General features: G+C 52.4%; 8 non-coding genes across 8 annotated transcripts; all 8 read right to left on the bottom strand.

Moving 5' to 3' along the window:
* Positions 1 to 165: 165 nt before the first annotated feature.
* On the bottom strand, positions 166 to 238 carry trnaf-gaa (transfer RNA phenylalanine (anticodon GAA)). The gene has a single exon. It is a non-coding gene; the product is annotated as a tRNA-Phe (tRNA).
* A 2,702-nt stretch (positions 239 to 2,940) lies between these two features.
* trnad-guc (transfer RNA aspartic acid (anticodon GUC)) lies at positions 2,941 to 3,012 on the bottom strand. Its single transcript has one exon. It is a non-coding gene; the product is annotated as a tRNA-Asp (tRNA).
* Positions 3,013 to 4,925: 1,913 nt separating this feature from the next.
* trnad-guc (transfer RNA aspartic acid (anticodon GUC)) lies at positions 4,926 to 4,997 on the bottom strand. Its single transcript has one exon. It is a non-coding gene; the product is annotated as a tRNA-Asp (tRNA).
* A 1,120-nt stretch (positions 4,998 to 6,117) lies between these two features.
* Positions 6,118 to 6,191, bottom strand: trnai-aau (transfer RNA isoleucine (anticodon AAU)). The gene has a single exon. It is a non-coding gene; the product is annotated as a tRNA-Ile (tRNA).
* Positions 6,192 to 6,910: 719 nt separating this feature from the next.
* Positions 6,911 to 6,982, bottom strand: trnad-guc (transfer RNA aspartic acid (anticodon GUC)). Its single transcript has one exon. It is a non-coding gene; the product is annotated as a tRNA-Asp (tRNA).
* Positions 6,983 to 9,677: 2,695 nt separating this feature from the next.
* Positions 9,678 to 9,751, bottom strand: trnai-aau (transfer RNA isoleucine (anticodon AAU)). The gene has a single exon. It is a non-coding gene; the product is annotated as a tRNA-Ile (tRNA).
* Positions 9,752 to 11,185: 1,434 nt separating this feature from the next.
* trnaf-gaa (transfer RNA phenylalanine (anticodon GAA)) lies at positions 11,186 to 11,258 on the bottom strand. Its single transcript has one exon. It is a non-coding gene; the product is annotated as a tRNA-Phe (tRNA).
* Positions 11,259 to 12,690: 1,432 nt separating this feature from the next.
* trnaf-gaa (transfer RNA phenylalanine (anticodon GAA)) lies at positions 12,691 to 12,763 on the bottom strand. The gene has a single exon. It is a non-coding gene; the product is annotated as a tRNA-Phe (tRNA).
* Between the last annotated feature and the right edge of the window lie 3,033 nt (positions 12,764 to 15,796).

Genomic DNA, 15,796 nt, shown 5'->3' with positions numbered 1-15,796 from the left:
GAACGCATGAGGGGGGGGGGGAATACTGCAAACCTTTACATGTCTGAGTACAGCTGAGGTAGCAGTTTTGTCGGAACGTTGGAATTCCGTCAAGGTGATCAGTTCAGCCGTCTGGGAAAAGATACCGTGTATTGGTCTCTAAAACTTGTCCAGCATGCGCCTTTCTGCCGAAACCCGGGATTGAACCAGGGACCTTTAGATCTTCAGTCTAATGCTCTCCCAACTGAGCTATTTCGGCACAGTGGGCAGCGAACCCAGTCCTGCCTGTGCTGTGCAATCTCAGTCAAGTTATCGTGCTAACAGCCATTATGCGGCGACAAATGAATGCTAGTTTCTACGGAGATAAGGTGCATGGGGATCTTTTCCTAGGCTGGTGTTGCCTTGGCATGGAGACACGACCGTCAGAGGTATCTGCAAAGGGGAGTTTGTCCCCATAGGACGAGAGCACTTTCCATCAGGCACGAGTTAGCGGCTATCGATGGCCTCAGTCAGAAACGTGCGCTCTTGTAGCGTCCTTCACAGTGCCGATCGGGAGCAAAGTTACTCTCCTCCTAGCTTGGACTTCATGTCCAGCAATCCCAATGGCCTGCACTTGGTAGACCAAGCCCATTGCTGGTAAACAGTGCGGTGCAAAAGCAGATGTGGCCAGTACGGGGATCTAACCCGCGACCTTGACGTTATTAGCACCACGCTCTAACCAACTGAGCTAACCGGCCCGGCCGGTGCCCTCGCCCCTCCGGCCGTGGATGACGAAGGTCACGTCCGGCACTGCCTTAGGCCTTACCCAGAAAGTGCCTGTGTGGGGATGTCTGCAGGGGCACTTGAGCATGCCCCTGAGCTTCAACACTCCTTCCAGTGAGGACGATACTTTGAATTTCTCAAATGGATTGAGATCTGTCATTTAATTGCCACATTCCTGACAAAGCTCACATTGGCCACAGCTGTTGGGGTAAACTTCCAATGCACTAATCGGGAAACCACCATAGACAAAGGACAGATTGATCCCATCCCTTTTGGTTAGGAATGTTTCCTAAAGGCAGCAGAAACACCCCTGTGGCATGTTGTCGTCCAGCTTTGAACCATGGACCTCATTGGAGTAAGGCAAAGATGATGAACACTACCATGCATAGACCACAAGCAGTGCTGGAAAGAGTCTGTGTTCTGCATTCTCAACGACAAGATTTTGCGGAGAGTTTCCTTTCAAATTCAGCCAGCGTACCTGCAGATACATTTGTCAGCTGGTGCTTTCGCAGCCTTGGTGGAATAGAGCTGAGCGAAGCTGCCGTCCAAGCAGCCGACCCACATTTCATTCCCAGCCAGTATGTGAGCTTTCGCGCACCCGGCTCATGCAAGCAGTCACGCTTGCCAGAAGCCAGCGGTGCATCGTCCTCCTTTCAGAAAGCAGAGGTTGCATGGGCAGCAAAAGCAACAGGCCCTCCCCGTCGGGGAATCGAACCCCGGTCTTCAGCGTGACAGGCGGAGATTCTGTCCACTATACTAACGAGGAACGCATGAAGGGGTGGGGGAATACTGCAAACCTTTACATGTCTGAGTACAGCTGAGGTAGCAGTTTTGTCGGAACGTTGGAATTCCGTCAAGGTGATCAGATCAGCCGTCTGGGAAAAGATACCGTGTATTGGTCTCTAAAACTTGTCCAGCATGCGCCGTTCTGCCGAAACCCAGGATCTAACCAGGGACCTTTAGATCTTCAGTCTAACGCTCTCCCAACTGAGCTATTTCAGCACAGTGGGCAGCGAACCCAGTCCTGCCTGTGCTGTGCAATCTCAGTCAAGTTATCGTGCTAACAGCCATTATGCGGCTACAAATGAATGCTAGTTTCTACGGAGATAAGGTGCATGGGGATCTTTTCCTAGGCTGGTGTTGCCTTGGCATGGAGACACGACCGTCAGAGGTATCTGCAAAGTGGAGTTTGTCCCCATAGGACGAGAGCACTTTCCATCAGGCACGAGTTAGCGGCTATCGATGGCCTCAGTCAGAAACGTGCGCTCTTGTAGCGTCCTTCACAGTGCCGATCGGGAGCAAAGTTACTCTCCTCCTAGCTTGGACTTCATGTCCAGCAATCCCAATGGCCTGCACTTGGTAGACCAAGCCCATTGCTGGTAAACAGTGCGGTGCAAAAGCAGATGTGGCCAGTACGGGGATCTAACCCGCGACCTTGACGTTATTAGCACCACGCTCTAACCAACTGAGCTAACCGGCCCGGCCGGTGCCCTCGCCCCTCCGGCCATGGATGACGAAGGTCACGTCCGGCACTGCCTTAAGCCTTACCCAGAAAGTGCCTGTGTGGGGATGTCTGCAGGGGCACTGGAGCATGCCCCTGAGCTTCAACACTCCTTCCAGTGAGGACGATACTTTGAATTTCTTAAATGGATTGAGATCTGTCATTTAATTGCCACATTCCTGACAAGGCTCACATTGGCCACAGCTGTTGGGGTAAACTTCCAATGCACTAATCGGGAAACCACCATAGACAAAGGACAGATTGATCCCATCCCTTTTGGTTAGGAATGTTTCCTAAAGGCAGCAGAAACACCCCTGTGGCATGTTGTCGTCCGGCTTTGAACCATGGACCTCTTTGGAGTAAGGCAAAGATGATGAACACTACCATGCATAGACCACAAGCAGTGCTGGAAAGAGTCTGTGTTCTGCATTCTCAAAGACAAGATTTTGCGGAGAGTTTCCTTTCAAATTCAGCCAGCGTACCTGCAGATACATTTGTCAGCTGGTGCTTTCGCAGCCTTGGTGGAATAGAGCTGAGCGAAGCTGCCGTCCAAGCAGCCGACCCACATTTCATTCCCAGCCAGTATGTGAGCTTTCACGCACCCGGCTCATGCAAGCAGTCACGCTTGCCAGAAGCCAGCGGTGCATCGTCCTCCTTTCAGAAAGCAGAGGTTGCATGGGCAGCAAAAGCAACAGGCCCTCCCCGTCGGGGAATCGAACCCCGGTCTTCCGCGTGACAGGCGGAGATACTGTCCACTATACTAACGAGGAACGCATGAGGCGGTGGGGGAATACTGCAAACCTTTACATGTCTGAGTACAGCTGAGGTAGCAGTTTTGTCGGAACGTTGGAATTCCGTCAAGGTGATCAGTTCAGCCGTCTGGGAAAAGATACCGTGTATTGGTCTCTAAAACTTGTCCAGCATGCGCCGTTGCCTATTTCCAGCTGAGAGGAGCGAAGGGGATGCGGCCCCTTCGGCATAGAGATCCTTGACGGGAGGACAACTTGTCCCACTAACCCACTCGGCAGGACTCACCAGTCACTGAAGGGTATTCCCCTGTACCATGGAGCGGTTTCCACATCACACGGAGACGCAACAGATCAGGATGCCCTCCACCATGCTTCTGTAGGAGCAGAGTTTTTGGAGAAGGTGCATGCATGTCAATCTTCTACAGGCTCCTTAGCAAGTAGATGCGTTACTTCACCTTCTTACTTCAAGATGCTTGTTGGAAGGAAAGGCAGGTTTCACTGAGATGTGACCCCTGATCGCTGGATTCAAACGGCACGGTCCTAACTATGACACTACGGAACCTTCTCGCCTGCGTTGTTCTCAAGAGTTCCCCTGAAATAAGGACATCTGATGCCGCCCAGCAACTTGACAGCGGCGGCCAGAAAAAGCATGTCGAAGGCGTTCTGCCGAAACCTGGGATCGAACCAGGGACCTTTAGATCTTCAGTCTAGCGCTTTCCCAACTGAGCTATTTCAGCACGGAGGGCAGCGAGCCCAGTCCTGCCTGTGCTGTGCAACCTCAGTCAAGTTATTGTGCTAACAGCCAGTATGCGGCGACAAATGAATGCTAGTTTCTACGGAGATAAGGTGCATGGGGATCTTTTTCTAGGCTGGTGTTGCCTTGGCATGGAGACACAACCGTCAGAGGTATCCGCAAAGGGGAGTTTGTCCCCATAGGACGAGAGCACTTTCCATCAGGCACGAGTAAGCGGCTATCGATGGCCTCAGTCAGAAACGTGCGCTCTTGCAGCGTCCTTCACAGTGCCGATCGGGAGCAAAGTTACTCTCCTCCTAGCTTGGACTTCATGTCCAGCAATCCCAATGGCCTGCACTTGGTAGACCAAGCCCATTGCTGGTAAACAGTGCGGTGCAAAAGCAGATGTGGCCAGTATGGGGATCGAACCAGAGACCTTGGCGTTATTAGCACCACGCTTTAACCAACTGAGCTAACCGGTCCAGCCGGTGCTCTCGCCCCTCCGGCCGTGGATGACGAAGGTCACGTCCGGCACTGCCTTAGGCCTTACCCAGAAAGTGCCTGTGTGGGGATGTCTGCAGGGGCACTGGAGCATGCCCCTGAGCTTCAACACTCCTTCCAGTGAGGACGATACTTTGAATTTCTCAAATGGATTGAGATCTGTCATTTAATTGCCACATTCCTGACAAAGCTCACATTGGCCACAGCTGTTGGGGTAAACTTCCAATGCACTAATCGAGAAACCACCATAGACAAAGGACAGATTGATCCCATCCCTTTTGGTTAGGAGCGTTTCCTAAAGGCAGCAGAAACACCCCTGTGGCATGTTGTCGTCCGGCTTTGAACCATGGACCTCTTTGGAGTAAGGCAAAGATGATGAACACTATCATGCATAGACCACAAGCAGTGCTGGAAAGAGTCTGTGTTCTGCATTCTCAACGACAAGATTTTGCGGAGAGTTTCCTTTCAAATTCAGCCAGCGTACCTGCAGATACATTTGTCAGCTGGTGCTTTCGCAGCCTTGGTGGAATAGAGCTGAGCGAAGCTGCCGTCCAAGCAGCCGACCCACATTTCATTCCCAGCCAGTATGTGAGCTTTCGCGTACCCGGCTCATGCAAGCAGTCACGCTTGCCAGAAGCCAGCGGTGCATCGTCCTCCTTTCAGAAAGAAGAGGTTGCATGGGCAGCAAAAGCAACAGGCCCTCCCCGTCGGGGAATCGAACCCCGGTCTTCCGCGTGACAGGCGGAGATACTGTCCACTATACTAACGAGGAACGCATGAGGCGGTGGGGGAATACTGCAAACCTTTACATGTCTGAGTACAGCTGAGGTAGCTGTTTTGTCGGAACGTTGGAATTCCGTCAAGGTGATCAGTTCAGCCGTCTGGGAAAAGATACCGTGTATTGGTCTCTAAAACTTGTCCAGCAAGCGCCGTTGCCTATTTCCAGCTGAGAGGAGCCAAGGGGATGCGGCCCCTTCGGCATAGAGATCCTTGACGGGAGGACAACTTGTCCCACTGACCCACTCGGCAGGACTCACCAGTCACTGAAGGGTATTCCCCTGTACCATGGAGCGGTTTCCACATCACACGGAGACGCAACAGATCAGGATGCCCTCCACCATGCTTCTGTAGGAGCAGAGTTTTTGGAGAAGGTGCATGCATGTCAATCTTCTACAGGCTCCTTAGCAAGTAGATGCGTTACTTCACCTTCTTACTTCAAGATGCTTGTTGGAAGGAAAGGCAGGTTTCACTGAGATGTGACCCCTGATCGCTGGATTCAAACGGCACGGTCCTAACTATGACACTACGGAACCTTCTCGCCTGCGTTGTTCTCAAGAGTTCCCCTGAAATAAGGACATCTGATGCCGCCCAGCAACTTGACAGCGGCGGCCAGAAAAAGCATGTCGCAGGCGTTCTGCCGAAACCCGGGATCGAACCAGCGACCTTTAGATCTTCAGTCTAACGCTTTCCCAACTGAGCTAATTCAGCACGGTGGGCAGCGAGCCCAGTCCTGCCTGTGCTGTGCAACCTCAGTCAAGTTATCGTGCTAACAGCCAGTATGCGGCGACAAATGAATGCTAGTTTCTACGGAGATAAGGTGCATGGGGATCTTTTCCTAGGCTGGTGTTGCCTTGGCATGGAGACACGACCGTCAGAGGTATCCGCAAAGGGGAGTTTGTCCCCATAGGACGAGAGCACTTTCCATCAGGCACGAGTTAGCGGCTATCGATGGCCTCAGTCAGAAACGTGCGCTCTTGTAGCGTCCTTCACAGTGCCGATCGGGAGCAAAGTTACTCTCCTCCTAGCTTGGACTTCATGTCCAGCAATCCCAATGGCCTGCACTTGGTAGACCAAGCCCATTGCTGGTAAACAGTGCGGTGCAAAAGCAGATGTGGCCAGTACGGGGATCGAACCCGCGACCTTGGCGTTATTAGCACCACGCTCTAACCAACTGAGCTAACCGGCCCGGCCGGTGCCCTCGCCCCTCCGGCCATGGATGACGAAGGTCACGTCCGGCACTGCCTTAGGCCTTACCCAGAAAGTGCCTGTGTGGGGATGTCTGCAGGTGCACTGGAGCATGCCCCTGAGCTTCAACACTCCTTCCAGTGAGGACGATACTTTGAATTTCTCAAATGGATTGAGATCTGTCATTTAATTGCCACATTCCTGACAAAGCTCACATTGGCCACAGCTGTTGGGGTATACTTCCAATGCACTAATCGAGAAACCACCATAGACAAAGGACAGATTGATCTCATCCCTTTTGGTTAGGAATGTTTCCTAAAGGCAGCAGAAACACCCCTGTGGCATGTTGTCGTCCAGCTTTGAACCATGGACCTCTTTGGAGTAAGGCAAAGATGATGAACACTACCATGCATAGACCACAAGCAGTGCTGGAAAGAGTCTGTGTTCTGCATTCTCAACGACAAGATTTTGCGGAGAGTTTCCTTTCAAATTCAGCCAGCGTACCTGCAGATACATTTGTCAGCTGGTGCTTTCGCAGCCTTGGTGGAATAGAGCTGAGCGAAGCTGCCGTCCAAGCAGCCGACCCACATTTCATTCCCAGCCAGTATGTGAGCTTTCGCGCACCCGGCTCATGCAAGCAGTCACGCTTGCCAGAAGCCAGCGGTGCATCGTCCTCCTTTCAGAAAGCAGAGGTTGCATGGGCAGCAAAAGCAACAGGCCCTCCCCGTCGGGGAATCGAACCCCGGTCTTCCGCGTGACAGGCGGAGATACTGTCCACTATACTAACGAGGAACGCATGAGGCGGTGGGGGAATACTGCAAACCTTTACATGTCTGAGTACAGCTGAGGTAGCAGTTTTGTCGGAACGTTGGAATTCCGTCAAGGTGATCAGTTCAGCCGTCTTGGAAAAGATACCGTGTATTGGTCTCTAAAACTTGTCCAGCATGCGCCGTTGCCTATTTCCAGCTGAGAGGAGCGAAGGGGATGCGGCCCCTTCGGCATAGAGATCCTTGACGGGAGGACAACTTGTCCCACTGACCCACTCAACAGGACTCACCAGTCATTGAAGGGTATTCCCCTGTACCATGGAGCGGTTTCCACATCACACGGAGACGCAACAGATCAGGATGCCCCCCACCATGCTTCTGTAGGAGCAGAGTTTTTGGAGAAGGTGCATGCATGTCAATCTTCTACAGGCTCCTTAGCAAGTAGATGCGTTACTTCACCTTCTTACTTCAAGATGCTTGTTGGAAGGAAAAGCAGGTTTCACTGAGATGTGACCCCTGATCACTGGATTCAAACGGCACGGTCCTAACTATGACACTACGGAACCTTCTCGCCTGCGTTGTTCTCGAGAGTTCCCCTGAAATAAGGACATCTGATGCCGCCCAGCAACTTGACAGCGGCGGCCAGAAAAAGCATGTCGCAGGCGTTCTGCCGAAACCCGGGGTCGAACCAGGGACCTTTAGATTTTCAGGCTATTGCTCTCCCGACTGAGCTATTTCGGCACGGTGGGCAACGAGCCCAGTCCTGCCTGTGCTGTGCAACCTCAGTCAAGTTATCGTGCTAACAGCCAGTATGCGGCGACAAATGAATGCTAGTTTCTACGGAGATAAGGTGCATGGGGATCTTTTCCTAGGCTGGTGTTGCCTTGGCATGGAGACACGACCGTCAGGTATCCGCAAAGGGGAGTTTGTCCCCATAGGACGAGAGCACTTTCCATCAGGCACGAGTTAGCGGCTATCGATGGCCTCAGTCAGAAACGTGCACTCTTGTAGCGTCCTTCACAGTGCCGATCGGGAGCAAAGTTACTCTCCTCCTAGCTTGGACTTCATGTCCAGCAATCCAAATGGCCTGCACTTGGTAGACCAAGCCCATTGCTGGTAAACAGTACGGTGCAAAAGCAGGTGTGGCCAGTACAGGGATCGAACCAGCGACCTTGGCGTTATTAGCACCACGCTCTAACCAACTGAGCTAACCTGCCCGGCCGGTGCCCTCGCCCCTCCGGCCGTGGATGACGAAGGTCACGTCCGGCACTGCCTTAGGCCTTACCCAGAAAGTGCCTGTGTGGGGATGTCTGCAGGGGCACTTGAGCATGCCCCTGAGCTTCAACACTCCTTCCAGTGAGGACGATACTTTGAATTTCTCAAAAGGATTGAGATCTGTCATTTAATTGCCACATTCCTGACAAAGCTCACATTGGCCACAGCTGTTGGGGTAAACTTCCAATGCACTAATCGAGAAACCACCATAAACAAAGGACAGATTGATCCCATCCCTTTTGGTTAGGAGCGTTTCCTAAAGGCAGCAGAAACACCCCTGTGGCATGTTGTCGTCCGGCTTTGAACCATGGACCTCTTTGGAGTAAGGCAAAGATGATGAACACTACCATGCATAGACCACAAGCAGTGCTGGAAAGAGTCTGTGTTCTGCATTCTCAACGACAAGATTTTGCGGAGAGTTTCCTTTCAAATTCAGCCAGCGTACCTGCAGATACATTTGTCAGCTGGTGCTTTCGCAGCCTTGGTGGAATAGAGCTGAGCGAAGCTGCCGTCCAAGCAGCCGACCCACCTTTCATTCCCAGCCAGTATGTGAGCTTTCGCGCACCCGGCTCATGCAAGCAGTCACGCTTGCCAGAAGCCAGCGGTGCATCGTCCTCCTTTCAGAAAGCAGAGATTGCATGGGCAGCAAAAGCAACAGGCCCTCCCCGTCGGGGAATCGAACCCCGGTCTTCCGCGTGACAGGCGGAGATACTGCAAACCTTTACATGTCTGAGTACAGCTGAGGTAGCAGTTTTGTCGGAATGTTGGAATTCCGTCAAGGTGATCAGTTCAGCCGTCTGGGAAAAGATACCGTGTATTGGTCTCTAAAACTTGTCCAGCATGCGCCGTTGCCTATTTCCAGCTGAGAGGAGCGAAGGGGATGCGGCCCCTTCGGCATAGAGATCCTTGACGGGAGGACAACTTGTCCCACTGACCCACTCGGCAGGACTCACCAGTCACTGAAGGGTATTCCCCTGTACCATGGAGCGGTTTCCACATGACACGGAGACGCAACAGATCAGGATGCCCTCCACCATGCTTCTGTAGGAGCAGAGTTTTTGGAGAAGGTGCATGCATGTCAATCTTCTACAGGCTCCTTAGCAAGTAGATGCGTTACTTCACCTTCTTACTTCAAGATGCTTGTTGGAAGGAAAGGCAGGTTTCACTGAGATGTGAGCCCTGATCGCTGGATTCAAACGGCACGATCCTAACTATGACACTACGGAACCTTCTCGCCTGCGACGAGAGCACTTTCCATCAGGCACGAGTTAGCGGCCATCGATGGCCTCAGTCAGAAACGTGCGCTCTTGTAGCGTCCTTCACAGTGCCGATCGGGAGCAAAGTTACTCTCCTCCTAGCTTGGACTTCATGTCCAGCAATCCCAATGGCCTGCACTTGGTAGACCAAGCCCATTGCTGGTAAACAGTGCGGTGCAAAAGCAGACGTGGCCAGTACGGGGATCAAACCCGCGACCTTGGCGTTATTAGCACCACGCTCTAACCAACTGAGCTAACCGGCCCGGCCGGTGCCCTCGTCCCTCCGGCCATGGATGACGAAGGTCACGTCCGGCACTGTCTTAGGCCTTACCCAGAAAGTGCCTATGTGGGGATGTCTGCAGGGGCACTGGAGCATGCCCCTGAGCTTCAACACTCCTTCCAGTGAGGACGATACTTTGAATTTCTCAAATGGATTGAGATCTGTCATTTAATTGCCACATTCCTGACAAAGCTCACATTGGCCACAGCTGTTGGGGTAAACTTCCAATGCACTAATCGGGAAACCACCATAGACAAAGGACAGATTGATCCCATCCCTTTTGGTTAGGAATGTTTCCTAAAGGCAGCAGAAACACCCCTGTGGCATGTTGTCGTCCGGCTTTGAACCATGGACCTCTTTGGAGTAAGGCAAAGATGATGAACACTACCATGCATAGACCACAAGCAGTGCTGGAAAGAGTCTGTGTTCTGCATTCTCAACGACAAGATTTTGCGGAGAGTTTCCTTTTAAATTCAGCCAGCGTACCTGCAGATACATTTGTCAGCTGGTGCTTTCGCAGCCTTGGTGGAATAGAGCTGAGCGAAGCTGCCGTCCAAGCAGCCGACCCACATTTCATTCCCAGCCAGTATGTGAGCTTTCGCGCACCCGGCTCATGCAAGCAGTCACGCTTGCCAGAAGCCAGCGGTGCATCGTCCTCCTTTCAGAAAGCAGAGGTTGCATGGGCAGCAAAAGCAACAGGCCCTCCCCGTCGGGGAATCGAACCCCGGTCTTCAGCGTGACAGGCGGAGATTCTGTCCACTATACTAACGAGGAACGCATGAGGGGGTGGGGGAATACTGCAAACCTTTACATGTCTGAGTACAGCTGAGGTAGCAGTTTTGTCGGAACGTTGGAATTCCGTCAAGGTGATCAGTTCAGCCGTCTGGGAAAAGATACCGTGTATTGGTCTCTAAAACTTGTCCAGCATGCGCCGTTGCCTATTTCCAGCTGAGAGGAGCGAAGGGGATGCGGCCCCTTCGGCATAGAGATCCTTGACGGGAGGACAACTTGTCCCACTGACCCACTCGGCAGGACTCACCAGTCACTGAAGGGTATTCCCCTGAACCATGGAGCGGTTTCCACATCACACGGAGACGCAACAGATCAGGATGCCCCCCACCATGCTTCTGTAGGAGCAGAGTTTTTGGAGAAGGTGCATGCATGTCAATCTTCTACAGGCTCCTTAGCAAGTAGATGCGTTACTTCACCTTCTTACTTCAAGATGCTTGTTGGAAGGAAAAGCAGGTTTCACTGAGATGTGACCCCTGATCACTGGATTCAAACGGCATGGTCCTAACTATGACACTACGGAACCTTCTCGCCTGCGTTGTTCTCAAGAGTTCCCCTGAAATAAGGACATCTGATGCCGCCCAGCAACTTGACAGCGGCGGCCAGAAAAAGCACGTCGCAGGCGTTCTACCGAAACCCGGGATCGAACCAGGGACCTTTAGATCTTCAGTCTAACGCTCTCCCAACTGAGCTATTTTGGCACAGTGGGCAGCAAACCCAGTCCTGCCTGTGCTGTGCAATCTCAGTCAAGTTATCGTGCTAACAGCCATTATGCGGCGACAAATGAATGCTAGTTTCTACGGAGATAAGGTGCATGGGGATCTTTTCCTAGGCTGGTGTTGCCTTGGCATGGAGACACGACCGTCAGAGGTATCTGCAAAGGGGAGTTTGTCCCCATAGGACGAGAGCACTTTCCATCAGGCACGAGTTAGCGGCTATCGATGGCCTCAGTCAGAAACGTGCGCTCTTGTAGCGTCCTTCACAGTGCCGATCGGGAGCAAAGTTACTCTCCTCCTAGCTTGGACTTCATGTCCAGCAATCCCAATGGCCTGCACTTGGTAGACCAAGCCCATTGCTGGTAAACAGTGCGGTGCAAAAGCAGATGTGGCCAGTACGGGGATCTAACCCGCAACCTTGACGTTATTAGCACCACGCTCTAACCAACTGAGCTAACCGGCCGGACCGGTGCCCTCGCCCCTCCGGCCGTGGATGACGAAGGTCACGTCCGGCACTGCCTTAGGCCTTACCCAGAAAGTGCCTGTGTGGGGATGTCTGCAGGGGCACTGGAGCATGCCCCTGAGCTTCAACACTCCTTCCAGTGAGGACGATACTTTGAATTTCTCAAATGGATTGAGATCTGTCATTTAATTGCCACATTCCTGACAAAGCTCACATTGGCCACAGTTGTTGGGGTAAACTTCCAATGCACTAATCGGGAAACCACCATAGACAAAGGACAGATTGATCCCATCCCTTTTGGTTAGGAATGTTTCCTAAAGGCAGCAGAAACACCCCTGTGGCATGTTGTCGTCCAGCTTTGAACCATGGACCTCTTTGGAGTAAGGCAAAGATGATGAACACTACCATGCATAGACCACAAGCAGTGCTGCAAAGAGTCTGTGTTCTGCATTCTCAACGACAAGATTTTGTGGAGAGTTTCCTTTCAAATTCAGCCAGCGTACCTGCAGATACATTTGTCAGCTGGTGCTTTCGCAGCCTTGGTGGAATAGAGCTGAGCGAAGCTGCCGTCCAAGCAGCCGACCCACATTTCATTCCCAGCCAGTATGTGAGCTTTCGCGCACCCGGCTCATGCAAGCAGTCACGCTTGCCAGAAGCCAGCGGTGCATCGCCCTCCTTTCAGAAAGCAGAGGTTGCATGGGCAGCAAAAGCAACAGGCCCTCCCCGTCGGGGAATCGAACCCCGGTGTTCCACGTGACAGGCAGAGATTCTGTCCACTATACTAACGAGGAACGCATGAGGGGGTGGGGGAATACTGCAAACCTTTACATGTCTGAGTACAGCTGAGGTAGCAGTTTTGTCGGAACGTTGGAATTCCGTCAAGGTGATCAGTTCAGCCGTCTGGGAAAAGATACCGTGTATTGGTCTCTAAAACTTGTCCAGCATGCGCCTTTCTGCCGAAACCCGGGATTGAACCAGGGACCTTTAGATCTTCAGTCTAATGCTCTCCCAACTGAGCTATTTCGGCACAGTGGGCAGCGAACCCAGTCCTGCCTGTGCTGTGCAATCTCAGTCAAGTTATCGTGCTAACAGCCATTATGCGGCGACAAATGAATGCTAGTTTCTACGGAGATAAGGTGCATGGGGATCTTTTCCTAGGCTGGTGTTGCCTTGGCATGGAGACACGACCGTCAGAGGTATCTGCAAAGGGGAGTTTGTCCCCATAGGACGAGAGCACTTTCCATCAGGCACGAGTTAGCGGCTATCGATGGCCTCAGTCAGAAACGTGCGCTCTTGTAGCGTCCTTCACAGTGCCGATCGGGAGCAAAGTTACTCTCCTCCTAGCTTGGACTTCATGTCCAGCAATCCCAATGGCCTGCACTTGGTAGACCAAGCCCATTGCTGGTAAACAGTGCGGTGCAAAAGCAGATGTGGCCAGTACGGGGATCTAACCCGCGACCTTGACGTTATTAGCACCACGCTCTAACCAACTGAGCTAACCGGCCCGGCCGGTGCCCTCGCCCCTCCGGCCGTGGATGACGAAGGTCACGTCCGGCACTGCCTTAGGCCTTACCCAGAAAGTGCCTGTGTGGGGATGTCTGCAGGGGCACTTGAGCATGCCCCTGAGCTTCAACACTCCTTCCAGTGAGGACGATACTTTGAATTTCTCAAATGGATTGAGATCTGTCATTTAATTGCCACATTCCTGACAAAGCTCACATTGGCCACAGCTGTTGGGGTAAACTTCCAATGCACTAATCGGGAAACCACCATAGACAAAGGACAGATTGATCCCATCCCTTTTGGTTAGGAATGTTTCCTAAAGGCAGCAGAAACACCCCTGTGGCATGTTGTCGTCCAGCTTTGAACCATGGACCTCATTGGAGTAAGGCAAAGATGATGAACACTACCATGCATAGACCACAAGCAGTGCTGGAAAGAGTCTGTGTTCTGCATTCTCAACGACAAGATTTTGCGGAGAGTTTCCTTTCAAATTCAGCCAGCGTACCTGCAGATACATTTGTCAGCTGGTGCTTTCGCAGCCTTGGTGGAATAGAGCTGAGCGAAGCTGCCGTCCAAGCAGCCGACCCACATTTCATTCCCAGCCAGTATGTGAGCTTTCGCGCACCCGGCTCATGCAAGCAGTCACGCTTGCCAGAAGCCAGCGGTGCATCGTCCTCCTTTCAGAAAGCAGAGGTTGCATGGGCAGCAAAAGCAACAGGCCCTCCCCGTCGGGGAATCGAACCCCGGTCTTCAGCGTGACAGGCGGAGATTCTGTCCACTATACTAACGAGGAACGCATGAAGGGGTGGGGGAATACTGCAAACCTTTACATGTCTGAGTACAGCTGAGGTAGCAGTTTTGTCGGAACGTTGGAATTCCGTCAAGGTGATCAGATCAGCCGTCTGGGAAAAGATACCGTGTATTGGTCTCTAAAACTTGTCCAGCATGCGCCGTTCTGCCGAAACCCAGGATCTAACCAGGGACCTTTAGATCTTCAGTCTAACGCTCTCCCAACTGAGCTATTTCAGCACAGTGGGCAGCGAACCCAGTCCTGCCTGTGCTGTGCAATCTCAGTCAAGTTATCGTGCTAACAGCCATTATGCGGCTACAAATGAATGCTAGTTTCTACGGAGATAAGGTGCATGGGGATCTTTTCCTAGGCTGGTGTTGCCTTGGCATGGAGACACGACCGTCAGAGGTATCTGCAAAGTGGAGTTTGTCCCCATAGGACGAGAGCACTTTCCATCAGGCACGAGTTAGCGGCTATCGATGGCCTCAGTCAGAAACGTGCGCTCTTGTAGCGTCCTTCACAGTGCCGATCGGGAGCAAAGTTACTCTCCTCCTAGCTTGGACTTCATGTCCAGCAATCCCAATGGCCTGCACTTGGTAGACCAAGCCCATTGCTGGTAAACAGTGCGGTGCAAAAGCAGATGTGGCCAGTACGGGGATCTAACCCGCGACCTTGACGTTATTAGCACCACGCTCTAACCAACTGAGCTAACCGGCCCGGCCGGTGCCCTCGCCCCTCCGGCCATGGATGACGAAGGTCACGTCCGGCACTGCCTTAAGCCTTACCCAGAAAGTGCCTGTGTGGGGATGTCTGCAGGGGCACTGGAGCATGCCCCTGAGCTTCAACACTCCTTCCAGTGAGGACGATACTTTGAATTTCTTAAATGGATTGAGATCTGTCATTTAATTGCCACATTCCTGACAAGGCTCACATTGGCCACAGCTGTTGGGGTAAACTTCCAATGCACTAATCGGGAAACCACCATAGACAAAGGACAGATTGATCCCATCCCTTTTGGTTAGGAATGTTTCCTAAAGGCAGCAGAAACACCCCTGTGGCATGTTGTCGTCCAGCTTTGAACCATGGACCTCTTTGGAGTAAGGCAAAGATGATGAACACTACCATGCATAGACCACAAGCAGTGCTGGAAAGAGTCTGTGTTCTGCATTCTCAACGACAAGATTTTGCGGAGAGTTTCCTTTCAAATTCAGCCAGCGTACCTGCAGATACATTTGTCAGCTGGTGCTTTCGCAGCCTTGGTGGAATAGAGCTGAGCGAATCTGCCGTCCAAGCAGCCGACCCACATTTCATTCCCAGCCAGTATGTGAGCTTTCGCGCACCCGGCTCATGCAAGCAGTCACGCTTGCCAGAAGCCAGCGGTGCATCGTCCTCCTTTCAGAAAGCAGAGGTTGCATGGGCAGCAAAAGCAACAGGCCCTCCCCGTCGGGGAATCGAACCCCGGTCTTCCGCGTGACAGGCGGAGATTCTGTCCACTATACTAACGAGGAACGCATGAGGGGTTGGGGGAATACTGCAAACCTTTACATGTCTGAGTACAGCTGAGGTAGCAGTTTTGTCGGAACGTTGGAATTCCGTCAAGGTGATCAGTTCAGCCGTCTGGGAAAAGATACCGTGTATTGGTCTCTAAAACTTGTCCATCATGCGCCGTTGCCTATTTCCAGCTGAGAGGAGCGAAGGGGATGCGGCCCCTTCGGCATAGAGATCCTTGACGGGAGGATAACTTGTCCCACTGACCCACTAGGCAGG

This window comes from Salminus brasiliensis, chromosome 22 (genome assembly GCF_030463535.1).
Source record: "Salminus brasiliensis chromosome 22, fSalBra1.hap2, whole genome shotgun sequence".
Taxonomy (NCBI): domain Eukaryota; kingdom Metazoa; phylum Chordata; class Actinopteri; order Characiformes; family Bryconidae; genus Salminus; species Salminus brasiliensis.
This window is presented reverse-complemented; position numbering and strand designations above follow the sequence as displayed.